This window comes from Salmo salar, chromosome ssa03 (assembly GCF_905237065.1).
Source record: "Salmo salar chromosome ssa03, Ssal_v3.1, whole genome shotgun sequence".
NCBI lineage: Eukaryota > Metazoa > Chordata > Actinopteri > Salmoniformes > Salmonidae > Salmo > Salmo salar.
In genome coordinates this window covers 43312906-43340846 of record NC_059444.1, presented here as the reverse complement: position 1 = coordinate 43340846, position 27941 = coordinate 43312906, and the positions used below count along the sequence as shown (strand labels likewise).

General features: G+C 42.4%; 1 protein-coding gene across 21 annotated transcripts in view; it reads right to left on the bottom strand.

Moving 5' to 3' along the window:
* The window catches only part of mbnl1 (muscleblind-like splicing regulator 1), a 93503-nt gene that overhangs the window by 19789 nt on the left and 45773 nt on the right, over positions 1 to 27941 (bottom strand). The window lies entirely within an intron of this gene.

The window sequence follows — 27941 nt, the reverse complement described above, 5'->3', positions numbered from 1 at the left end:
GGTGATATGCTGCTGGCTGGATGGACTGCTATCCAGACATCCAGCTAGGCTACATGTCAGACAGGAGATATAAATACATTTCACTCATATGATACATAGATATTGTATCACAGGGCAATATGAGGTCAAACTTCAAAGCGTCAGTGCCAAGAGATAATGAACTAGGAGAGATCGTTTTATGCTGTCTGCTAGGAATACACACTGCCAAGAAGGAGGGGTCTGAGTCGCAAAAATACTGGTGGACTGGGGTCAGAATAGTTCAAGTGTCACACACAGGCGTACACACACACTGGAGTCATGTTCATGTAACAGGTGGCGCACACACATCATGCACATAGCCCTGTTCTTTACAACAGATATTTATTTACTGACATTCCATGGGCACAGCTGAGCCGACCGGCCGTGGCAGCAGGGTCCTCCCACTGGGGACACACTGGTTGAATCAACGTTGTTTCCACATCATTTTTATGAAATTACATTGAACCAATGTGGAATAGGTGTTGAATTTACATCAGTGCCTAGTGGGCACACTCAATCACAAATAGAGCTGCTGCCTGGGTGCTTCTCAATAGTCTAACATATATGCCTCTCTTTGTCTCCTTTCCTCTATTCGCAATGACATGAAATACTTGGACAGGTCAAAGGAAGCAAATTCCTGGTGGGCATTCTCCATATTGCTTTCATCCTGGGTTTTCAGATCAGTGGAGAGGAAGGAAAGGAGATAAGGAGAGGAAACCACGTTGGACAATTAGGATGCACCCTCAGAAGTTTCGTTACTCAGATACAGGCAGGAAAAAGTGTTGTGCATAAGAGTGTTATTGTGTCTGCGTCACAGCACACCACGTCAGTGACAACTACAACAGGAGACGTAACGCCTCGGGACAGTGTGTGTGTGTGTGTGTGTGTGTGTGTGTTATGCCTCTCGGACAGTGTCTATCACAAAGAGAGGGACGTCTAGCCTACGCAGACATCTGACTTGTTGAGACTTGTGACTCAGAAATGTCAACAACTGGGTCAAATTTGAACTCATGATCCCTGCCTCAGCACTGCTGTGTGACTGACTGGCTGGTTTAAGCACTGTTATTAAACCATATCACTACATGTACTTAACCTAAATTGCTATAGATAATGGTGAAGGCTTAACGACTGGCATATGAAATGTAGGTTAAATGGTAAATGGTTGAAAGTAGGCTTGGGCGATATACCGTTTATACCATATATCTGGGTATTTCAAAATATGATTTTCAATATGGTATTTTTTTTAAATATACATTGTTATGGGGGGGGGGGGCTGCTACGCCACTGCTTATACCTAACTATAAGTTAAGTATAACTATAAGAAATCTAAGATGTGTCAAATAAATTATATCTAGCTCAGGACTCCAGCTATGCATTTGGTTTGCTAATTTGCTAACTAAGAGGCACGATTTCAAGATCAAGCTTCTTCGTTACAGCATAGACATTCAATCCCCTCCTGGATCAAGATCCCTGTTGTCTAAATTGTATTTATACAAATAGCGCCCCTTGTGTGCACATTCACTAATACGTATACCCAGGTATGGTACAGAAACGATATGATGGTATGAAAATCTGGATACCGCCCAACACTAGCTGAAAGAATCAACCTCTCTGTCATTCAAGTTAAATGGTGCATGCAGGCAGAAGGGCTATGTGCTCTATGTGATGGTAACACATCACCAAGTTAACAGGAGTTATGATTGTAAACATGTTCAGAGAGGTCAAAAAGGAGAGGCCAAATTGAAATATCGATACAGTTCTTAGACTGGACTGATGGACTAACTGGCTAATGTTCAAAAGCTGTGAGTCAGAAACTTGGAGAGAAATTATGCAGAGCTTGTTTTGAAAGAGGTTCTAGACCCATACAGAACTGTTCTGAAAAGATGTTCTAAATCTACAGATTACTTTCCTGAAAAGAGATTTGGTCATCCAGAGGCGGTGCTCGTAATGACCGGGGACTTTAATGCAGGGAAAATAAATCAGTTTTACCTCATTTCTACCAGCATGTTAAATATACAACCAGAGGAAAAAAAACTTTTGGCCACCTTTACTCCACACACAGAGATGCATACAAAGCTCTCCCTCGCCCTCCATTTGGCAAATCTGACCATAATTATATCCTCCTGATTCCTGCATACAAGCAAAAACTAAAGCAGGAAGTACCAGTGACTCACTCAATACGGAAGTGGTCAGATGACGCAGATGCTAAGCTACAGGACTGTTTTGCTAGTACAGACTGGAATATGTTTCGGGATTCTTCCGATGGCATTGATGAGTACATCACCTCAGTCACTGGCTTCATCAATAAGTGCATCGATGACATCGTCCCCACAGTAACCGTACGCACATACCCAATCAGAGCTGCTGATTTCAAGGAGTGGGACTTTAACCCGGACGCTTATAAGAAATCCCGCTATACCCTCAGACAAACCATCAAACAGGCAAAGCGTCAATACAGGACTAAGATGAATCGTACTACACCAATGTAAGACCTTCAAACAGGTCAATATTCACACCAGGACGAGTACTCTGAGCATGCGCTGACCAACTGGCAAGTGTCTTCACTGACATGTTCAACCTCTCCCTGACTGAGTCTGTAATAACATGTTTCAAGCAGACCACCATAGTCCCTGTGCCCAAGAACACTAAGGTAACCTGCCTAAAGGACTACCGACACGTAGCACTCACAACTGTAATCATGAAGTGCTTTGAAAGGCTGGTCATGGCTCAAATCAACACCATTATCCCAGAAACCCTAGACCCACTCCAATTTGCAGATCACCCCAACAGATCCACAGATGACACACTCCACACTGCCCTTTCCCACCTGGACAAAAGGAACACCTATGTGAGAATGCTATTCATTGTCTACAGCTCACCGTTCAACACCATAGTGCCCTCAAAGCTCATAACTAAGCTAAGAATCCTGGGACTAAACACCTCCCTCTGCAACTGGATCCTTGACTTCCTGACAAGCCACCCCCAGGTGGTAAGGGTAGGTGACAACTAGAGCTTTACCGATTCAGATTTTTCAACACCGATACCGATTATTGGAGGACCAAAAAAAAGCTGCTACCGATTAAATCGGCCGATTTTTATATATATATTTGGAATAATGACAATTACAGCAATACTGAATGAACACTTTTATTTTAACTTAATATAATACATAAATAAAAATAAATGTAGTCTCAAATAAATAATGAAACATGTTCAATTTGGTTTAAATAATGCAAAAACACAGTGTTGGAGAAGAAAGTAAAAGTGCAATATGTGCCATGTAAAAAAGCTAACGTTTAAGTTCCTTGTTCAGAACATGAGAACATATGAAAGCTGGTGGTTCCTTTTAACATGAGTCTTCAATATTCCCAGTTAAGAAGTTTTAGGTTGAAGTTATTATAGGAATTATAGGACTATTTCTTTCTACACCATTTGTATTTCATATACCTTTGACTATTGGATGTTCTTATAGTCACTATAGTATTGTCAGCCTAATCTCGGGAGTTGATAGGCTTGAAGTCATAAACAGCATTGTGCTTCAAGCATTGCGAAGAGCTGCTGGCAAACACAGGAAAGTGCTGTTTGAATGAAATACGGAACCGTTCCGTATTTTATCGAACGGGTGGCATCCATAAGTCTACATATTGCTGTTACATTGCACAACCTTCAATGTTATGTAATAATTATGTAAAATTCTGGCAAATTAATTACGGTCTTTGTTAGGAAGAAATGGTCTACACACAGTTCGCAACGAGCCAGGCAGCCCAAACTGCTGCATATACCCTGACTCTGCTTGCACAGAACGCAAGAGTAGTGACACAATTTCCCTAGTTATTATTGCCTGCTGACATGATTTTCTTTTAACTAAATATGCAGGTTTAAAAATATATACTTGTGTATTGATTTTAAGAAAGACATTGATGTTTATGGTTAGGTACATTGGTGCAACGACAGTGCTTTTTTCACGAATGTGCTTGTTAAATCATCACCCGTTTGGCGAAGTAGGATGTGATTCAATGAGAAATTAACAGGCACCCCATTGATTATTTGCAACGCAGGACAAGCTAGTTAAACTAGTAATATCATCAAACATGTGTAGTTAACTAGTGGTTATGTTAGCTCAGTTGGTAGCTCAGTTGTAGCTCAGTTGGTAGAGCATGGTGTTTGCAACACCAGGGTTGTGGGTTCGAAAAAAATATATATATATAAAAAAAATATGTATGAAATGTATGCATTCACTACTGTAAGTCGCTCTGGATAAGAGCGTCTGCTAAATGACTAAAATGTTAAAATTGATTGTTTTTTATAAGATAAGTTTAATGCTAGCTAACTTACCTTGGCTCCTTGCTGCACTCGCATAACAGGTGGTCAGCCTGCCACGCAGTCTCCTCGTGGAGTGCAATGTAACCGGCCATACCCGGCGTCCAAAAATGCCGATTACCGATTGTTATGAAAACTTGAAATCGGCCCTAATTAAATCGGCCATGCCGATTAATCGGTCGACCTCTAGTAACAACACATCTGCCACGCTGATCCTCAACACGGGGGCCCCTCAAGACTGCGTGCTTAGTCCCCTCCTGTACTCCCTGTTCACCCAGGACTGCATGGCCAGGCATGACTCCAACACCATCATTAAGTTTGCCGACGACACAACAGTGGTAGGCCTGATCACCGACAATAATGAGACAGCAAATAGGGAGGAGGTCAGAGACCTGGCTTTGTGGTGCCAGGATAACAACCTCTCCCTCAACGTGAGCAAGACAAAGGAGATGATTGTGGACTACAGAAAAAGAAGGACAGAGCACGCCCCCATTCTCCTCGACGGGGCTGTAGTGGAGCAGGTTGAGAACTTTGAGTTCCTTTGGTGTCCACAACACCAACAAACTATCATGGTCCAAACACACCAAGACAGACAAAGCCTATTCCCCCTCAGGATTTGGCATGGGTCCTCAGATCCTGAAAAGGTTTTACAGCTGCACCATCGAGAGCATCCTGACTGGTTGGCATGGTATGGCAACTGCTCGGCCTCCGACCTCAAGGTACTACAGAGGGTAGTACATCACTGGGGCCAAGCTTCCTGCCATCCAGGACCTCTATACCAGGCGGTGTCAGAGGAAGGCCCTAAAAATTGTCAAAGACTCCAGCCACCCTTGTCATAGACTGTTGTCGGCAAGCAGTACCGGAGAACCAAGTCTAGGTCCAAAAGCCTTCTTAACAGCTTCTAACCCCAAGCCATAAGACTCCTGAACAGCTAATCAAATAGCTACCCAGACTATTTGCATTGTCCCCACCCCCTCTTTTACACTGCTGCTACTCTCATTTTATTATCTATGCATAGTCACTTTAACTCTACCTACATGTACATACTAGCTCAATTACCTCGACTAACCTGTGGCCCCGCACATTGACGCTGTACAAGTACCCCCTGTATATAGCCTCACAACTGTTATTTTACTGCTGCTCTTTAAATATTAGTTATTTACATGTTTTACTTATCTATTTTTTACTTAACACTTATTTTTCTTAAAACTGCATTGTTGGTTAAGGGCTTGTAAGTAAGCATTTCACTGTAAGGTCTACTTACAGTGAAATGTTGTATTTGGCGCATGTGGTATTCGGCGCATGTGACCAATAAACATTTGATTAGAACAACGAAGAAGTGTTCTGAAAAGAGGTTCTAGCTCTAAGCAGAACTGTTCCCAAAAAGAAGATCTAAAACTGAGCAGAAGTGAGCATATTCAAAGCTACTAGTATGGGCTCAAATCTCATGAGCTGAACTGGCATTCATAAACATTCTGACACATAATGGTGAGCAGCGAGGGGGAGCTCTGAAACAGAGCTGCAGCTCTGATAGCAGTCAGCCAGAGACTGGCATGCGGGGTGGGGGGGCTAGTTAACGAGCCGTGAGGGATCACGTTGCGCTCCCCCCCACCTGACCCCATCCGTTCCACGTTGGACTTACTCTAGTGGCATTCGGCGAGGGAGGACCGTTGACCCCCGCATAGGAAACCATTAGGGCCTGACATTACTGACACGGCTGCTCTGCTGAGTCATCTCTTATGCAGAAATAAGAGCAGTGGCTAAAGAAGGCTGCCATTTTGAATAGTGAAATATGCCCCAGCAGAGGAAATGTCAGCCTGTGTACGCTGTGCAGGGGATAGACATAGTGATTCACATACGGTAGCGTAACCCTGTGTCAGTGAAATACTAGAACCTGCTGCATGAGAAGTCCTTAGTGACGGTCAGAGATAGAGAGGAATGAGGGGGAGAGAGTGCAAGAGTGATAAGGTAGAGGGAGCAAGAGACACACGCCAACAGAGATACATGTAGATGGATAGAGATAAAAAGAAAGAGATTGGCAAAGAGAGAGAATGAGAGATAAATAGAGAGACGGGGAAAGAGAGACAGTCAGACAGATGTTCGCTCTCATATGATGTTTTTTTGCTTCTGTGCTGTTATTACATCAGGGGCCTTGAGGAGCACCCACCAAGTACACGGCAACAGACCAGCCCAGTGTTCCAGTCCTAACAACAGCCAAATTCCAGCACTAACAACAGCGGAATCCCTGCTTGCTCACTGATCCCTCACAGATACATAAAGGAAACTCTGTAATGGAACGCCACAGACTTATAAAGGCATATAATCACTATTATTTCGTAAGGAGAGGAAAAGCAAGGCACACTACAACAATGAAATTGTCTTCATTATTCAAATATCCTATACATCCATATGCAACAGTTCCTTATATCTCTGTCTAATGTAAGTTATCATTAGTATACTTTCATTATAATGAGAACCACATTATGAGAAGCAGCTGGGTAATACTGTTTCATAAGAATAGTCTTATAAATATAGCCTGACAAATCTGAGGTCTCTCTTTCCTCTCTTTCCTCTGCTGGTGGAAAACAAGCCTTATTCCACTGTTCTAAAGTACCAGGGGCCTCATTTATAACCATTGTGTACATTTTATACTAAAGACCTTCGTGTGCCATTTCAGAAAAATATTTTGATTCATAAACTTGGTGTACACCATGTTTCCGTTATAAATCTGACCCATCATGAAATTGTGCGCGTGTGAATGAGCATTATACAGTGAGGGAAAAAGTATTTGATCCCCTGCTGATTTTGTACGTTTGCCCACTGACAAAGAAATTATCAGTCTATAATTTTAATGGTAGATTTATTTGAACAGTGTGGTTCAGTTGGTAGAGCATGGTGTGTGCAACGCCAGGGTTGTGGGTTTGATTCCCACGGGGGGCCAGTACAAAAACAAAAAATGCATGAAATGAAAATGAAATGTATGTATTCACTACTGTAAGTCGCTCTGGATAAGAGCGTCTGCTAAATGACTAAAATGTAATGATGTAAATGTAAAAAAATCCAGAAAAACGCATGTCAAAAATGTTATAAAATGATTTGCATTTTAATGAGGGAAATGAGTATTTGACCCCTCTGCAAAACATGACTTAGTACTTGTTGGCAATCACAGAGGTCAGACGTTTCTTGTAGTTGGCCACCAGTTTTGCACACATCTTAGGAGGGATTTTGTCCCACTCCTCTTTGCAGATTTTCTCCAAGTCATTAAGGTTTCGAGGCTGACGTTTGGCAACTCGAACCTTCAGCTCCCTCCACAGATTTTCTATGGGATTAAGGTCTGGAGACTGGCTAGGCCACTCCAGGACCTTAACCTGTTATGGCTAGGGGGCAGTATTTTTACAGCCGGATAAAAAACATACCCGATTTAATCTGATTATTACTCCTGCCCAGAAACTAGAATATGCATATAATTATTAGCTTTGGATAGAAAACACTCCAAAGTTTCTAAAACTGTTTGAATGGTGTCTGTGAGTATAACAGAACTCATTTGGCAGGCCAAAACCTGAGAAGATTCCATGCAGGAAGTGCCCTGTCTGACAATTTCTTGCCCTTCTTGATTATCTCTATCCATTACAGAGGATCTCTGCTGTTACGTGACACTTCCTACGGCTCCCATGGGCTCTCAGAAGGCGGCAAAAAGCTGAATCGTGGCTTTGCAGGCTCTGGTTGTAAAAAAGTAGCGCGTTTGGATAGTGGCTGGTTACAGTACTGTGAGACTCAGGCGCGTGCCCGCGTGGACCCCATGCTTTGTTTTCTTTCGTCTGTTTACCTAAACGCAGATTCCCAGTCAGAATATTATCGCTTTTTTACGAGAAAATGGCATAAAAATTGATTTTAAACAGCGGTTGACATGCTTCGAAGTACGGTAATGGAATATTTAGAAATCTTTTGTCACGAAATGCGCCATGCTCGTGACCCTTATTTACACTTCGGATAGTGTCTTGAACGCACGAACAAAACACCGCTGTTTGGATATAACTACGGATTATTTTGAACCAAACCAACATTTGTTATTGAAGTAGCCGTCCTGGGAGTGCATTCTGACGAAGAACATCAAAGGTAATCAAACTTTTCTAATAGTAAATCTGACTTTGGTCAGGGCTAAACTTGGTGGGTGTCTAAATAGCTAGCCGTGATGGCTGGGCTATCTACTCAGAATATTGCAAAATGTGCTTTCACCGAAAAGCTATTTCAAAATCGGACACCTCGATTGCACAAAGGAGTTCTGTATCTATAATTCTTAAAATAATTGTTATGTTTTTTGTGAACGTTTATCGTGAGTAATTTAGTAAATTCCCCGGAGGTTTGCGGGGGGTATGCTAGTTCTGAACGTCACATGCTAATGTAAAAAGCTGTTTTTTGATATAAATATGAACTTGATTGAACAAAACATGCATGTATATTATAACATAATGTCCTAGGTGTGTCATCTGATGAAGATCATCAAAGGTTAGTGCTGCATTTAGCTGTGGTTTTGTTTTTTGTGACATTATATGCTAGCTTGAAAAATGGGTGTCTGATTATTTCTGGCTGGGTACTCTGCTGACATAATCTGATGTTTTGCTTTCGCTGTAAAGCCTTTTTGAAATCGGACAGTGTGGTTAGATAAAGGCGAGTCTTGTCTTTAAAATGCTGTGAAATAGTCATATGTTTGAAAAATTGAAGTTTTTGTATTTTAGAGGAATTTGTAATTCGCGCCACGCCTATCATTGAATATTGGAGCAGGTGTTGCGCTAGCGGAACGTCTAGATGTAAGAGGTTAATGTGCTTCTTCTTGAGCCACTCCTTTGTTGCCTTGGCCGTGTGTTTTGGGTCATTGTCATGCTGGAATACCCATCCACGACCCATTTTCAATGCCCTGGCTGAGGGAAGGAGGTTCTCACCCAAGATTTGACGGTACATGGCCCCGTCCATCGTCCCTTTGATGCGGTGAAGTTGTCCTGTCCCCTTAGCAGAAAAACACCCCCAAAGCAACATGTTTCCACCTCCATGTTTGACGGTGGGGATGGTGTTCTTGGGGTCATAGGCAGCATTCCTCCTCCTCCAAACACGGCGAGTTGAGTTGATGCCAAAGTGCTCCAATTTGGTCTCATCTGACTACAACACTTTCACCCAGTTGTCCTCTGAATCATTCAGATGTTCATTGGCAAACTTCAGACAGGCATGTATATGTGCTTTCTTGAGCAGGGGGACCTTGCGGGCGCTGCAGGATTTCAGTCCTTCACGGCGTAGTGTGTTACCAATTGTTTTCTTGGTGACTATGGTCCCAGCTGCCTTGAGATCATTGACAAGATCCTCCCGTGTAGTTCTGGGCTGATTCCTCATCGTTCTCATGATCATTGCAACTCCACGAGGTGAGATCTTGCATGGAGCCCCAGGCCGAGGGAGATTGACAGTTCTTTTGTGTTTCTTCCATTTGCGAATAATCGCACCAACTGTTGTCACCTTCTCATCAAGCTGCTTGGCGATGGTCTTGTAGCCCATTCCAGCCTTGTGTAGGTCTACAATCTTGTCCTTGACATCCTTGGAGAGCTCTTTGGTCTTGGCCATGGTGGAGAGTTTGGAATTTGATTGATTGATTGCTTCTGTGGACAGGTGTCTTTTATACAGGTAACAAGCTGAGATTAGGAGCGCCGCCTTTAACCTCTTCGCTATAGGGGGCAGTATTTTCACGGCCGGATGAAAAACATACCCAAATTAAACGGCCTACTACTCGGGCCCAGAGTCAAATATTTGCATATTATTAGTATATTTGGATAGAAACCGCTCGGAAGTTTCTAAAACTGTTTGAATGATGTCTGTGAGTATAACAGAACTCATATGGCAGGCAAAAACCTTCGAAAAATCCAACCAGGATGTGGGAAGTCTGAGAATTGTAGTCTTTCAGACCATTTTCTATTGAAAAGAGTGTCTGTGGGGTCAACTTGCACTTCCTAAGGCTTCCACTAGATGTCAATAGTCTTTACAAAGTTGTTTGAGTCTTCTATGGTGAATTCTGACCGAATAACAGCCGGTTCAAGCGGTGTACTGTCTGAGGTCATGTAGTTACTTCATGCGCATTCATTTCTTGTGGAAGTGGGAGTCCTTCCGAGTGCATTCCGCCAAAGATCAGCAAAGGTAAGAAAATATTTATAACAGTATTTTAGAGTTTTGACGACTCCGTGGCTTGACGTCTAACTGTATAGCTTGCATTGATGGTTGAGCTATGTACTCAGGATATTGAACAATGTGCTTTCTCCGTAAAATTATTTTGAAATCTGACACAGCGGTTGCATTAAGAGGTAGTAAATCTATAATTCTTTAAATAATTGTTATATATTTTGTCAACGTTTATGATGAGTATTTCTGTAAATTAATGTGCACATTGTGGTCAGTTGGAGGCTAATCATTTTCTGAACATCACACGCCAATGTAAAATGCTGTTTTTGGATATAAATATGAACTTGATTGAACAAAACATACATGTATTTTGTAATATGATGTCCTTGGAGTGTCATCTGATGAAGATCGTCAAAGGTTAGTGCTTCATTTGAGCTGGATTTTGGGGTTTTGTGACACATCTCCTTGTTAGGAAAATGGCTATATGGCTTTTCTTGTTTAGGTGGTGTCCTAACATAATCTAATGTTTTGCTTTCGCTGTAAAGCCTTTTTGAAATCGGACAACGTGGTTGGATTCAGGAGAAGTGTATCTTTAAAATGGTGTAAAATAGTCATATGTTTGAGAAATTGAAATTATTAGACTTTTGATGTTTTGAATTTCGCGCCCTGCTGTTCGATTGGCTGTTGGCTAGGCGTTCCGCTGGCGGAACGGGGTTCCGTTAGCGGAACGCCTAGATGCAAGAAGTTAAGAGTGTGCTCCTAATCTCAGCTCGTTACCTGTATAAAAGACACCTGGGAGACACAAATCTTTCTGATTGAGAGGGGGTCAAATACTTATTTCCCTCATTAAAATGCAAATCAATTTATAACATTTTTTACATTTGTTTTTCTGGATTTTTTTGTTGTTATTCTGTCTCTCACTGTTTAAATAAACCTACCATTAAAATTATAGACTGATCATTTCTTTGTCAGTGGGCAAACGTACAAAATCAGCAAGGGATCAAATACTTTTTTCCCCCACTGTAATTGTCTCCTCAGATAAATTGCTGTATGCAGTGGTAGTCTACGCACTTCCATGCAAAACATCAACTGTCTGTTCAGCTGTTAAATTCTACTGTATATTATAAACCGAGCTCCCTTTCGGATGCATAGAGCAAAGACTTGACTAACAGGCACAATTAAATGAGACATGCGCATGGTTGTTGTACGGCTACTTCGGGAACTTTATATGGCCAGAAAAGGTGAGGAATTTATTCTGTAATGGTTATGATATATGCTATGTAAACTCAGCAAAAAAAGAAACATCCTCCCACTGTCAACTGCGTTTATTTTACCTATCCTCGACTTCGGCGATGTCATTTACAAAATAGCCTCCAACACTCTACTCAGCAAACTGGATATAGTCTATCACAGTGCCATCCACCTTGTCACCAAAGCCCCATATCCTACCCACCACTGCGACCTGTATGCTCTTGTTGGCTGGCCCTCGCTACATATTCGTCACCAAATCCACTGGCTCCAGGTCATCTATAAGTTTTTGCTAGGTAAAGCCCCACCTTATCCCAGCTCACTGGTCACCATAGCAACACTCACCCGTAGCACGCGCTCCAGCAGATATATTTCACTGGTCATCCTCGAAGCCAACACTTCCTTTGGCTGCCTTTCCTTCCAGTTCTCTGCTGCCAATGACTGGAACGAATTGCAAAAATCACTGAAGTTGGAGATCTACCTCTCTAAATTTAAGCATCAACTGTCAAAGCAGTTTACCGATCACTGTAGCTGTACACAGCCAATCTGTAAATAGCACACCCAACTACCTCATCCCCATATTGTTATTTATCTTCTTGCTCTTTTGCACCCCAGTATCTCTACTTGCACATCATCATCTGCACATCTATCACTCCAGTGTTAATGCTAAATTGTAATTATTTCGCCTCTATGGCCTATTTATTGCCTTACCTCCCTAATCTTCTACATTTGCACACACTGTACATAGCTTTTTCTATTGTGTTATGGACTGTATGTTTGTTTACATGTAACTCTGTGTTGTTGTTTTTGTCGCACTGCTTTGCTTTATCTTGGCCAGGTTACAGTTGTAAATGAGAACTTGTTCTCAACTGGCCTACCTGGTCAAATAAAGGTGAAATAAAAGATAAAATAGATCAAATAAAAAATGTCAGCAAACAACATGGAGGTCATGTCAGGATGAGTCTGCAGGAAGGGTACCACATGAGAGAGGAGGATGTCTTCCCTGTAACGCACAGCATTGAGGTTGCCTGCAATGACAACAAGCTCAGTCCGATGATGCTTTGACACACCGCCCCAGACCATGACGGACCGTCCACCTTCAAATTGATCCCGCTCCAGAGTACAGGCCTCGGTTTAACGCTCATTCCTTCGATGATAAATGCGAATCCGACCATCACCCTTGGTGAGACAAAACCATGACTCGTCAGTGAAGAGCACTTTTTGCCAGTCCGTCTGGTCCAGCAACGGTGGGTTTGTGCCCATGGGCGATGTTGTTGCCGGTGATGTCTAGTGAGTACCTGCCTTACAACAGGCCTACAAGCCCTCAGTCCAGCCTCTCTCAGCCTATTGCGGACAATCTGAGCACTGATGGAGGGATTGTGCGTTCCTAGTGTAACTCGGGAAGTTGTTGTTGCCATCCTGTACCTGTCCCGCAAGTGTGATGTTCGGATGTACCGATCCTGTGCAGGTGTTGTTACACGTGGTCTGCCACTGCGAGGACGATCAGCTGTCCGTCCTGCCTCCCTGTAGCGCTGTCTTAGGCGTCTCACAGTATGGACATTGCAATTTATTGCCCTGGCCACATCTGCAGTCCTCATGCCTCCTTGCAGCATGCCTAAGGCACGTTCACGCGGATGAGCAGGGACCCTGGGCATCTTTCTTTTGGTGTTTTTCAGAGTCGGTAGAAAGACCTCTTTATTGTCCTAAGTTTTCATAACTGTGACTTTAATCTTAGTCTGTAAACTGTTAGTGTCTTAACGACAGTTCCACAGGTGCATGTTCATTAATTGTTTATGGTTCATTGAACAAGCATGGGAAACAGTGTTTAAACCCTTTACAATGAAGATCTGTGAAGTTATTTGGATTTTTACAAATTATCTTTGAAAGACAGGGTCCTGAGAAAGGGACGTTTCTTTTTTTGCAGAGTTTTTTTTATCTGTATAAATTAAATATTGTCTACTCAAGAAATTTGACATGACAGTATTCAGATGTAGCCTACAAATGCGCTTCGATTGGATCGCATTGAGCAAAATAAATAGCTTTTCTATTTACTACTGTGAAGAGGGTCCAATTAAATGAGAGATGGGCGAATGGTAGCCTATCCTACCTTGTTGTAGGCCTACAGGCTATTTCGCGAGTATGAAATCAGAAAAGGTGAAGAATGCAAAGATAAAATAAAATCGAGATTCGCTTTTTTCACTAATGGAAAATGATTGCATCTTGTTATTATATTTAGCCACATGTTTTTTTGTTTTGAATAAGAGGCTACATCATACATATATTCCACATTTGCACAAAGCTACTAGGCTACTTTTGCCTTCTTGCAATGCAATACTTCAACCACTAGGTCTAAAGTTTGAAGGAGGATAAGCACTTTCTCATGTCACGTTCAGTTTTTAGAAATGCCAATTGTTGTGTGAAAACTAGCGCACGCATGTTTTGTGGCATATTTTTCACATACATGAGGCCCCAGGTGGCTTGAAGCTGACTATTCAGCTCTAAGCAAAGCTTATAATAAAATATCATATGTTAAGAGAAATAAATGGATTAAAAGGGTTTGATCTATTTGCAAGTAAAGTAGGGTATTTTCACTCGTTTTGCTGCGTCATTCATACCTAACAGATGTTTGTGAGAGACAGAGAATAGGTGAGGAGACACTATAACCTTGCTAGCTGAATAAGCTGAAACAGGTTAATTCAACTTAAAGATGTAACCTTAATCATATACTTTCTCCTTCGTTCATCTCTCCCTCCTCCCCTCAGAATCAGGGACACTGCTCTTATTTGGTGCTGAACGGAGCAAGATGGTTGGCTAGAGCAACAAGTGCAGACACACACCATACTTTGTCACCGTGTGGGATTTAAGCAAACAATGAATCAGCCTGCAAAGAATGCTGGGAGGTGCCGCACCACTTCCTGTGAAGGCAAGAGGACAGATCGGCGAGGAGCTCTGAGTGTGTATGTGTGTCTGGACAGAGGACAGAACAGCAAGGAGCTTTTAGACACCTTGGCACGCTATCACTGAGTCATCTAATCCTCACGCCCTCCAAAACACACACACACACACACCAGACACAGAACAGACACACACACTACATTTACACCCCCCCCCACACGCTTCTACCTGCAGAATCCAAACACACGACTCCTCATATGGGCTGTGTTTATGTTCTGTATATAATCACACAGGGAGGAGTAGAGAGGCTAACCACCAGGCCCCATCCTTTCACTCTGTTTGACTGTTGGGGAACAAAGCTCCATTCACAGTGTGTGTCTGAGGATAGGGGGCTTTTCATCTCTCAATACGGCTGTCCAGAAGTCACTGGGACAGAGAACAGAGGCAGAGATAAGGCTTCTCATCACTGATCACAACACAGCAGGCTACAAAAACAGAGCGACTGGGAAACTAACAAGAGGCAATAACTGTGACTATGACTCTAAAACAATATAATGCACAGAGAACACATACACACGCTAATACACACCGGAAAACACGTTTCTCTCATCTACCCCATCCTTATACACAAGGTACACTCAGGCACATACTGATCCAGTAACCCCAGTATGTACTGTACATACAATGTACACACACTGACATAGCAATCCCCCTACACCCCCCCCCCACCCACACACACACACACACACACACACACACACACACACACACACACACACACACACACACACACACACACACACACACAGCCAGCACATTATGCGAGGAGGCTTTTGCTGCTCACTGCACGGCCTGCACCACGCGTTCATCTGGGCGGTGTAATGGCTCTCTTAGGGGACACAGGTGACACTGGTAATGACTTAGGGCTCATTGGTGTGACACACACACACACTCACACACACTGGGCTTAGTGGGCAGGGACCGGCTCTGTCCAGGGGGCTTATGGTGGCATGAAGGGTCCGGAGAGCGTTAATCTATGATTAGAGCTATGACAGCCCCCAGTGACATATTAACTATGACCCTAAACTATGTGGGAGAGAGACAGACACAAACCAGACCACACAGCATGTCACAGCCACACAGAGGGGTTTACGTAATGTAGACTGACTAAGAGAGCTGGCTTTAGAAATCTGTTTTTAAGTTGGGGCTATACCAAAACATTAAGAACACCTGCTCTTTCCATGACATAGACTGACCAGGTGAATCCAGGTGAAAGCCATGATCCCTTATTGATGTCACTTATTAAATCCACTTCAATGAGTATAGATGAAGGGGAGGAGACAGGTTAAATAAGGATTTTCAAGCCTTCAGACATGGATTGTGTATGTGTGCCATTCAGAAGGGTGAACGGGCAAGACAAAAGACTTAAGTGCCTTTGAATGGGGTATGGTAGTAGGTGCCCGGCGCACTGGTTTGTGTCAAGAACTGCAACGCTGCTGGGTTTTACACACTCAACAGATTCCTGTGAATATCCCGTCCACCACCCAATGGACATCCAGCCAACTTGACATAACTCTGGGAAGCATTGGAGTCAACATGGGCCTGTATCCCTGTGGAACGCTTTCGACACCTTGTAGGGTCCATGCCCCCTCTAATTGAGAAACTCAAATTGAAGGCCAACCGGGGTACTGCAGGCTGTCATTAACAACTAAATTGTTCTTATATCTTTTTCTGTGTGTGATTTTTAAATAATCACTTCAAGGACATACATCCAGTGTATTATAATCAATTATACCATGATTGTCTTCCCAAACATATTTTTTTACATGAACATTGACCACAACGATCGACATTTTCCCATTCACTATAATGGGGGATCCTGTTTTCTGCAAGCAATGCCTGCAGTACCGCTGTCGGCCTTGAACTACCGTGGCTTAAAAATGAGAGGTGGCAGTCGTTCTCCTTTGGGTTATACGCAGAAAAATGGAGGGAACATTTTTCTTGATAACTCGGTGGCCTTGTACGTCTGTGTCGCATGTACACACAACCAGACAGACACACCCCATGTCACTGACATGCCTACTTATAGAGCTGTTCTCACTTGACGAGAGTGGTGGCTCTCAGGAATGCCCATGGTCAAGTATCAAGTATACAGTAGCACAAATGTCACCCCCTGGTTGTGTTGATTGACTAATAATTCAGATTGGCGGGTAACTGAAAAATTGCATTTTTCCACAGCCGCAGTCAGTTAAGGTCCATGTAGCCTATACTATCTGGATATTCTCCCCTCTCCAGTCCCTCTCGTTGTCTTAGCCTTCTACAAACATTGTTCAAATTGCAAGCATGGAAATGGTATCTTAGCAACCAACCTTTGAAACGTCAAAAGATGAAAAGTTGAGAGAGGTCTCCCCATTTTTGTGTACAGTATACATTTCTGTTTCTCAATATATCTCATCCCACTCTCTCTCTCTGCCTACAAAACACTAAGACATGATAAGAACACCAATAAGAAATAGCACGTTTCTGCCCCACTATAGGATAATCAGTAATTTGGCAGAGTTGTCCCGTTAATCCTGTGTTATATTATTATATACAATTACAGTAATCTGATCTCTTAACTGTAATCCTATGAATTGCATAGTCCTAATCCTGTATCAACATCAGATTATCTCATAATAATAATAATTTGTTATTACCGGCCAAGGTAACCTGCCTAAATGGCTATCGCCGCGTAGCACTCACATCTATAGCCATGAAATGCTTAGAAAGGCTGGTCATGGCTCACATCAAGACCATCATCCCAGACACTCTGGACCCACTCCAATTCGCATACTGTCCCAACAGATCCACATATTACACAATCTCTATCGCACTCCACACTGTCCTCAACCACCTGGACAAAAGGAATACCTTTGTAAAAATGCTATTCATTGACTACAGCTCAGCATTCAACATTATAGTCCCCTCCAAACTCATCACCAAGCTTAGGACCCTGGCACTGAACACCTCCATCTGCAACTGGATCCTGGACTTCCTGACGGGCCGCCCCCAGCTGGTAAGGGTAGGAAACAACACATCCGCCATGTTGACCACCAACACAAAGGCCCGTCAGGGATGCGTTCTTGGTCACCTCCTGTACTCTCTGTTCACCCACGACTCCATCACCATCATCAAGTACATCACTGGGACCGAGCTCCCTGCCATCCAGGACCTCAAACCAGGCGGTGTCAGAGGAAGGCCCTAAATATTGTCAAAGACTTCAGCCACCCAAGCGATAGATTGTTCTCTCTGCTACCCCACGGCAAGCGGTACCAGTGCACCAAGTCTGGAACCAACAGGACCGTGAACAGCTTCTACCCACAAGCCATAAGACTGCTAAACATGGCTGCTAAATAGCTAATCAAATGGCTACCCGGACTACCTGCAATAACCCTTTTTTTCCCTACTAACTTGCAACCACTCTATGCACACACACTGGACTCTACCCACACACTCACACATACTTACTCTGACAGACCAATACACACACACACACAAACATACACCCACACACACGATGCTGCTACAGCTCAGTCTATTATCTATCCTGTTGCCTAGTCACTTTACCCCTACCTATATGTACATAGCTACCTCAAGTATCTCGTACCCCTGCACATTGACTCGGTACTGCTACTCCCTGTATATAGCCATGTTATTACCTGGTACCCCTGCACATTGACTCGGTACTGGTACTCCCTGTATATAGCCCCCCCCCCAGTTGACTCAGTGAGTGATAGAGGGAATGGTGGAGAGGTAGCGATGGCATGAATAGTTGTTGATCGAGATGAGCTAAGTGAATAGCTCTGCCCCGAAACCCTTCTCTCACCTGTCTAATGGTGTGAGTGAGAGTGTGGGAGGGGGGCATTTAGCTATGTGTGTGTGTGTGTGTGTGTGCGGTGTGTGTGTGTGTGTGTGTGTGTGTATGTGTGTGAGCTAATCATTGTATGGGTGGGGATATAAAGGGAATCTGTTTAGAGAAGGGACAGGGACGGCTGACACTGAGAATAAAGACATGCTCTTGTTCCCATCACAACCTCACAATCACACACACCCTCTGATCTAACCACAGACCAACAAGAACACAATAGTGTGTGTGGAGAGAGAGAGAGAGAGAGAGAGAGAGAGAGAGAGTTGCCAGGGTCAGATTGTTCTAGATGTGAAGCACAGTTAAATTACTAGAAGGGAGAGGTGGGAGGAGGGGAGAGAGACAGGAGCAGTTAGTTAAATGGATATTATATTCTACACCAAAATGTTCCATTCAACAGAAGTCTCGGGTTAGGCAGTGGGGGGAAATAGTGAAACACTGTTACGTGTTGCTATATTTAAACATGAGCAGGTGTGTGCGTGTGCGTATCTGATTGTGTAAAGCAGATGTGTATAGTGTATAATTACAGATTAAGCTAGTTGTCAGTGTACTGCAGACAGCAGTGACTCATTATTCTAAGCATTTAATTTTACTGTGTACACCATTTGCAGTCTGTGCAAAAGACAAATACAATTGACTTGATTCCTCTCATCCATTATCCTAGGTACTGAAGCCTACTACACTGTCTCTATCTCAATCACTGTATTAGCAGTGTTTCCCCTAGGATTTATTTCAGCAGTCTTCTTTGGGGGGGTCCAGGGGCATGCCCCCCCTGGATATTTTTGTTGTTGTTGAATGACTGTGAGAATGTCTCTTCTGGGGACCTTTTTTAAAGAACATTCTACTCCAAAATTCAAGAAAATGTAATTATGTTATCTTCCTATGAAACTCATTTTATCTCTTGATCTCAATGACATCACTGGCCAATTCTGTATTAACCCCAAAATGTACTTAGCTAGCGTAACTTTACTGTATCTTAGCCATTTTTGTTTTTTTTTACATATATCTATTAATAGTGTTGGCTCAAAGAGATAGTTAGATGACGCAACATTGTATCTATCCCATTATGACGTCTGTGAGAGCATGGGCCATCACCATTTTGAAGTTGTCAATATTCTTCATCTACTACTTCTATGAGTTGGTAAAGAAACTGAAAGGGTGCATACTGCCACCTGGAGTGTGTTGTTTGAGCAGGTATAAAACCAAGGCTGGCAATTAAATGCCTGCAGTTAGGGAATGTTTGCTCACAAGTATAATTTATTGGCTGATCCCTTCTGATGACCTGGATGGAATTATGTGATCCTTACTTAACCCATAGGAAGTCCCATCCAGTTGATTACTTCAAAATGGTGAAAGTCCTCAATGGTGCTGCCCATGCTAAAATGGTATTTTGGGCACTAGAGTCCACGATCTCTCTCTATGGGTTGGCTACACTTCAAGGATTACAAGCTACCTTGCTAGTTATCTTGGAGGTTTCTCTGACAATCTGAGAATCTGAGGACGATATGTAACTTGTTGTAACTTGTCACTTTGACCTTAAAAGAGCGTTTGCAGAAATATAAAATTTTGTGGCACTGCTAAATGAATATAGGGGAAACATTGGTATTAGCCAGGATAGGCTATTATGGGGAATCTGCTCTTTCCAATGTTTTAAGTCAAGTCTCCAAGGTAATACTGTGGTAATACTGCTGTTTCGGTACGCCCTTTGATGATGTGCAGGATGGTAGTCCCAATCTCTATCTCACTCAAATCACACACACACACGCACACCCATACACTACATGACGCAAAAGTATGTGCTCGAACATCTCATTCCAAAATCATGTTCATTAATATGGAGTTGGTCACCATTTGTTGCTATAACAGCCTCCACTCTTCTAGGAAGACTTTCCACTAGATGTTGGAGCATTGCTGCGTGGGACTTGCTTCCATTCAGCCACAAGAGCATTAGTGAAGTCGGGCACTGATATTGGGCGATTAGGCCTGGCTCACAGTCTGCGTTCCAATGCATCCCAAAGGTGTTCGATGGGGTTGAGGTCAGGACTCTGTGCAGGCAAGTCAAGTTCTTCCACACCAATCTCAAACCATTTCTGTATGGACCTCGCTTTGTGCACGGGGGCATTGTCATGCTGAAACAGGAAAGTGCCTTCCCCAAACTGTTGCCACAAAATTAGAAGCACAGATCGTCTAGAATGTAATTGTATGCTGCAGCATTAAGACTTCCCTTCACTGGTAGTAAGGGGCCTAGCCTGAACCATGAAAACAGCCCCAGACCATTATTCCTCCTCCACCAAACTACACAGTTGGCACTATGCATTCGGCAGGGAATGTTCTCGTGGCGTCCGCCAAACCCAGATTTGTCCATCAGACTGCCAGATGGTGAAGCGTGATTCATCATTCCAGAGAACGCGTTTCCACTGCTCCAGAGGACAATGGCGTTGAACTTTACACCACTCTAGTGCTTGGTATTGCGCATGGTAATCTTAGGCTTGTGTGCGGCTGCTCGGCTATGTAAACTAATTTCACGAAGCTCCCGACAAACAGTTCTTGTGCTGACGTTGCTTCCAGAGGCAGTTAGGAACTCGGTGGTGAGTGGTGCAACTGAGGACAGACGATGTTTATGCACTATGCGCTTCATCATTCGGCGGTCCCGCTCTGTGAGCTTGTGTGGCCTACCACTTTGCGGCTGAGCAAAGTAGACCAGAGCCAGCTGTTCCCTCTCTCGCTTGAGCACGCCCGATATTAGGGAGGAACCATGAGCTCACGCAGGAAAGCATGCTCATGCCAGAGAGGGAACGTCCACTTAAACAAACTGGAACCTTGAATATTTTTTACAATGGTAAACATCTTGAGTCGTTCATCTTAATTTAATCCATCTTTGCCCAAAAGCTCTTGCTAGCAAATTAGCAGTTTTCAACTGTTAGCAGTCTCTTACTGGCGGTAAGGACGGAGGATTGCCATCAATTTTCGAGTTTCATCACTCAGTTATTACATTTATATTACATTTAACAAATCAAACATTGACATACCATTATGTAAAGTAAAGTTGAACTCCAAACCAGTCCATGCATCAATACCGGTATATAGTAAATTGCAGTTTACCATCCAGCCCTATTGCCCATGTCCACATACACACATACATACACACAAAAATACACTCGTTCTCCCAACAATTTAGCAACAGGCTGACCTCAGCAAAGATATACAAACAATAGAGCTGTCGTCTGATTTCAGTATAGATATGTGCATACAAGAGTGGCAGATTATACAGTAAGGAACAATAACAACACCACCAGGCTGATGTCAGCATAGAGATATGAACAGTGTAAACGGCAGACCAGATTGTAGCCTACGGTGATGTGTGTACTGTGCCCAAACACATGCATACAATGTTTGACGTATGTGTCAAATACATGTTACCCCCCTGACCTCCTAACCCCATGCACACACTTCTCTGTCCTTTACTCCCTCTCTATCACCTGCACATGGGCAGTATTAAAGGATGGGATAAATGGGAAGGGGAGGAGGGGAAGCTTGGCAGTGACAGAGTCTTGTAATTTCAGACAAAACACTGTTGAATAATAACCATGTTAATATTTACTCCACATGTCTAACTGGTGAACCTCTGTGTGTGTGTGTAGCCTGATTGTTCCATGCAACCCCTGAATGTAAACACAACATGGAACAACTGACAGGAGAGAGAGAGAAGGAAAGTGAGAAAGAGGGAGGAACAGAGAGAAAAAGAAGGAGAGGCACATAGTGAGAGAAAAATAGGGAGCAAAAGAGAGAGGGAGCAAGAGAGAGAAAGTGAAAGAGAGTGAAAGAGAAAGTGAGAAAGAGAGAGTAACAGAGAGAAAAAGAAGGAGAGGCACATAGCCAGAGAAAAAGAGGGAGCAAGAGAGAGAGAGAGAGAGAGAGAGAGAGAGAAAGAGAGAGAGAGAGAGAGTGTGTGTGTGTTACCCACCCTCAGTTAAGCAGGAATGTAAGCTTGGCTCAGATCAGGGCACACAGACAAAGAAACACACATGAACAGAAGCAGTAAAGCAAGCACACTAAAATATGTGCACACACACATGCAAACACACACGGACTCTCAGATGCAATAAATAGAGGTGTGTCAGAGAGCAGACAAGGTCTCGTCTGTGTCTGCCTGTCTGTATTTCTGTCTGTCTGCCTGCCTACCTGCAAGTCTGTTTGTCGGTCTATCTGGTCTGGCTTTCTGCAGTATTTATTAAATGTTTTATTTTCATGTTCAGTTCACTTAATATAATTAAGAAATGTGCATTACAGTGTCTGTAATATAATATACTCGTCAAAAACGAATGTAGACATTAATAAATGCATTTTTATAGCTTCTAAAAAATGTTTTACAATAGAGGAGAAATACCAAAATGGCTGCGCAGTGGATTCAAGTTAATACATATCATTGGTCCCAACCCAGTTAAACACACTTGTCCAGCCTGTCAGTGGAGAGGTACATACACTGCGTGCACAATTATTAGGCAAGTGAGTATTCTGATCTTATCATTATTTCTATTCACATTTCCAAACCATATAAACTTGAATGCTTATTGGATTTAATCATTTTCAGGTGATATGTATTTGTGTAATGAGGGAGGGTGTGGCGATAGTGAATAACACCTTATATCAAGGTGTGCATAATTATTAGGCAGCCTCATTACCTCAGGTAAAATGGGCCAAAAAATAAATTTTACTGACACTGAAAAGCCAAAAATGTAAAATGCCTTTCAGACGGATGCGACACTCTTTAAATAGCTAAACTATTGAGGTGTGACCACCGGACATTCAAACGTTTTGTTGCGAATAGTCAACTGGGGCGCAAAAAACGCATGGGGAAGAAAAGGCGCAAATTAACTGCAAAAGACTTGAGAAGAATTAAATGTCAAACTACCAGGAACCCATTATCCTCCAGTGCCACCGTATTCCAGAACTGCAACCTACCTGGAGTGTTCAGAATTACAAGGTGTCAAGTGCTCAGAGACATGGCCAAGGTCAAGAAGGCTGAAACAAGACCACCACTGAATAAGATTCACAAGTTGAAGCGTCAAGATTGGGCAAAGAAATACCTGAAGACAGATTTTTCAAAGGTTTTCTGGACAGATGAAATGAAAGTGACTCTTGATAGACCAAATGGATGTGCCCGTGGCTGGATCAGTAATGGACACAGGGCACCAATTTGAGTCAGGTGCCAGCTTGGTGAAGGAGGGGTACTGGTATGGGCTGCTATCATTGAGGATGAGGTAGTTGGACCTTTTCGGGTTGAAAATGGACTGAAACTCAACTCTTAAGCCTACTGCCAGTTTCTGGAAGATTCTTTCGTCAAACAGTGGTACAGGAAGAAGTCCTCAGCATTCTAGAAGGCCATGATCTTTATGCAGGACAATGCTCCATCACATGCATCCAAGTACTCCACTGCTTGGCTAGCCAGCAAGGGCCTCAAAGATGCCTGAATAATGACCTGGCCCCCTTCCTCACCTGACTTAAATCCTATTGAGAACTTGTGGGCCCTTCTCAAACGTGAGATTTACAGTGATGGAAGACAATACACCTTTTTGAACAGCATTTGGAAGGCTGTGGTTGCTGCTTCAGCGAAAATTGATCGTGAACAGATCAACAAACTGACAGACTCCATGGATGGAAGGCTCATGGCAGTTATTGAAAATAAGGGTGGCTATATTGGTCACTGAATATTTTTGAAAGGCCAAAAATGTTATATAATTGTCATTTTGTGTTACTTATCTGTTACACTTACTCTAAAAATTGAGAATAAACAAGTGAGTTGAGAGAAATTATTTTTGTAATTTAGTTGCCTAATAATTCTGCACACTAATAGTTGCCTAATAATTGCACACATATATATTTCCCTGAGAAAGACAAAACTCACTTTTCCTTTGTTAAACATTCAGGTTTGAGGTTCAATAACATTTTGGATTGACTGAGAGCATTGTGTTTGTTCAACAATAAAATTAATCCCGAGGAATACAATTTGCCTAATAATTGTGCACGCAGTGTATTTACACCACAGTGACTAGTATTGTGTTCGAGATCACCTAAAGTGAGACCGATTCAAGACCAAGACCGGAGCAAATCGAGTCTAATTGAAGACCAAGACTGGAGACCGGGTCAAGACCGAGACCAGAAAAATGGCAGTCCAATTCAAGACCATGATTGTAATTCTGTCAAATCAGCACCATAATAAGAGTTCTAAATGTCCAGTATTTCTGTGTTCATACTTCAGAACAGCATATGGATTCTTTAGACATTCAGAATAGTGAATAAATGCAGGCTGAGGGAAAATAGAGCCACTACAAATTATTACTAACCCATACACAGTGGGGAACAATGGACCTTCACCGCCTTCAGAGAAGGGCTAAGGATTTATACAATTGTTATTATAGTAACAATTCCCTGTTTTAGGTCAGTTAGGATCACCACTTTATTTTAAGAATGTGAAATGTCAGAAATACAGGAGACAATGATTTATTTCAGCTTTTATTTTTTCCGTCACATTCCCAGTGGGTCAGAAGTTTACATACACTCAATTAGTATTTGGTAGCATTGCCTTCAAATAGTTTAACTTAGGTCAAACGTTTCAGGTAGCCTCCCACAAGCTTCCCACAATAAGTTGGGTGAATTCCTCCTGACAGAGCTGGTGTAACTGAGTCAGGTTTGTAGGCCTAATTGCTCACACACGCTTTTTCAGTTCGTCCCAAAAAATTCCATAGGAATGAGGTATTTATTTTTTTACCTTTAACTAGGCAAGTCAGTTAAAAAAAAAATATATATTTTCAATGACAGCCAACAGATTTGTTTTACCTTGCCAGCTCGGGGATTCGATGTTGCAACCTTTCGGTTATTAGTCCAATGCTTTAACCACTAGGCTACCTGCCACCCCTGACATTTAATCCTAGTAAAGGTTCAGGTCAGGGCTTTGTGATACCCACTCCAATACCGCCAATACCTTGACTTTGTTGTCCTTAAGCCATTTTGCCACAACTTTGGAAGTATGCTTGGGGTCATTGTCTATTTGGAAGACCCATTTGCGACCAAGCTTTAACTTCCTGACTGATGTCTTGAGATGTTGCTTCAATATATCCACGTAATTTTCCTTCTCATGATGCCATCTATTTTGTGAAGTGCACCAGTCCCTCCTGCAGCAAAGCACCCCGACAACATGATGCTGCCACCCCTGTTCTTCACAGTTGGGATGGTGGTCTTCGGCTTGCAATCCTACCCCTTTTTCCACCAAACATAACGATGGTCATTATGGCCAAACACTTCTATTTTTGTTTCATCAGACCAGAGGACATTTCTCCAAAAAGTACGATCTTTGTCCCCATCTGCAGTTGCAAACCATAGTCTGGCTTTTTTATGGCCGTTTTTGAGCAGTGGCTTTTTCCGTGCTGAGATGCCTTTCAGGTTATGTCAAAAAAGGACTCATTTTGCTGTGGATATAGATACTTTGCACCTGTTTCCTCCAGCATCTTCACAAGGTCCTTTGCTGTTGTTCTGGGATTGATTTGCACTTTTCGCACCAAAGTACGTTCAGCTCTAGGAGACAGAACACGTCTCCTTCCTGAGCGATATGACGGCTGCGTGGTCCCATGGTGTTTATACTTGCGAACTATTGTTTGTACAGATGAACGTGGTACCTTCAGGCGATTGGAAATTGCTCCCAAGGATGAACCAGACTTGTGGAGGTCTACAATTGTTATATGAGGTCTTGGCTGATTTCTTTTGATTTTCCCATGATGTCAAGCAGAGAGGCACTGAGTTTGAAGGTAGGCCTTGAAATACATCCACAGGTACACCTCCAATTGACTCAAATGATGTCAATTAGCCTATCAGAAGCTTCTAAAGTCATGACATCATTTTCTGAAATTTTCCAAGCTGTTTAAAGGCACAGTCAACTTAGTGTATGTAAACTTCTGACCCACTGGATTTGTGATTCAGTGAATTATAAGTGAAATAATCTGTCTGTAAACAATTGTTGGTAAAATTACTTGTCATGCACAAAGAAGATGTCCTAACCGACTTGCCAAAACTAAAGATTGTTAACAAGAAATTTGTGGAGTGGTTGAAAAACGAGTTTTAATGACTCCAACATAAGTGTATGTAAACTTCCGACTTCAAATGTATACTAAGGCATTTGTGAAAATTCTATAGCAATATAGAGTGTGAAAGCGGCCATGCGTTTGGACAATTGATAGACACTGCAGCAAATAAGACCGAATAAAAAAAGTGAGTAGAGAGGAGCTTATCCAAAAATCCCATTTTACATTGGCGTGTACTGTCCCACCTGCGGGACACACTATTCAACAGCCAGTGAAATAGCAGGGCGACAAATTCAAAACAACAAATCTCATAATTCAAATTTCTCAAACATACAACTATTATATCCCATTTTAAAGATACACTTCTCGTTAATCCAACCACATTGTCTGATTTCAAAAAGGCTTTACGGCGAAAGCATAACATTAGATTATGTTAGGACAGCGCCTAGACAAGAAAAACCACACAGCCATTTTCCAAACAAGGAGAGGTGTCACAAAAACCAGAAATACAGATCAAATTAATCACTAACCTTTGATCTTCATCAGATGGCACTCATAGGACTTCATGTTACACAATACATGTATGTTTTGCGCGATAAAGTTCATATTTATATCCAAAAATCCCATTTTACATTGGCGTGTAATGTTCAGAAATGTTTTGCCTCCCACAACTTGCGGTGAATGTGCACATCAATTTACAGAAATACTCATCATAAACGTTGATAAAATATTAAATTGTTATTCAAAGAATTATAGATACACTTCTCCTTCATGCAACCGCTGTGTCAGATTTCAAAACAGCTTTACAGCGAAAGCACACTGCAATAATCTGAGTACAGCATTCAGACACGAAACCAAACCCGCCATTTGGTGGAGTCAACAAAACTCAGAAATAACATTATAAATATTCACTTACCTTTGATGATCTTCATCAGAATGCACTCCCAGGAATCCCAGGTCCACAAATGTTTGTTTTGTTCGATAAAGTCCATCATTTATGTCCAAATACCTCCTTTTTATTCGCGTTATGTCCACTACTCCAAATGTCGGAAGCGTGCGAAAATGTCACAACGAAAAGTCAAAAAAAGTTATATTTACGTTTCGTAGAAATATGTCAAACGATGTATAGCATCAATCTTTAAGTTGTTTTTAACATAAATCTTCAGTAATATTCCAACCGGACAATTCCAATGTCATCAGAAAAGAAAAGGAACACAGCTCACACTCATGTGAGCGCGCGCCTCTGAGCTCATGTCATTTTCTCACTCATCTACTTCCAGGCCCTCTTGTTCGCTCCATATTCACAGTAGAAGCATGAAACAATG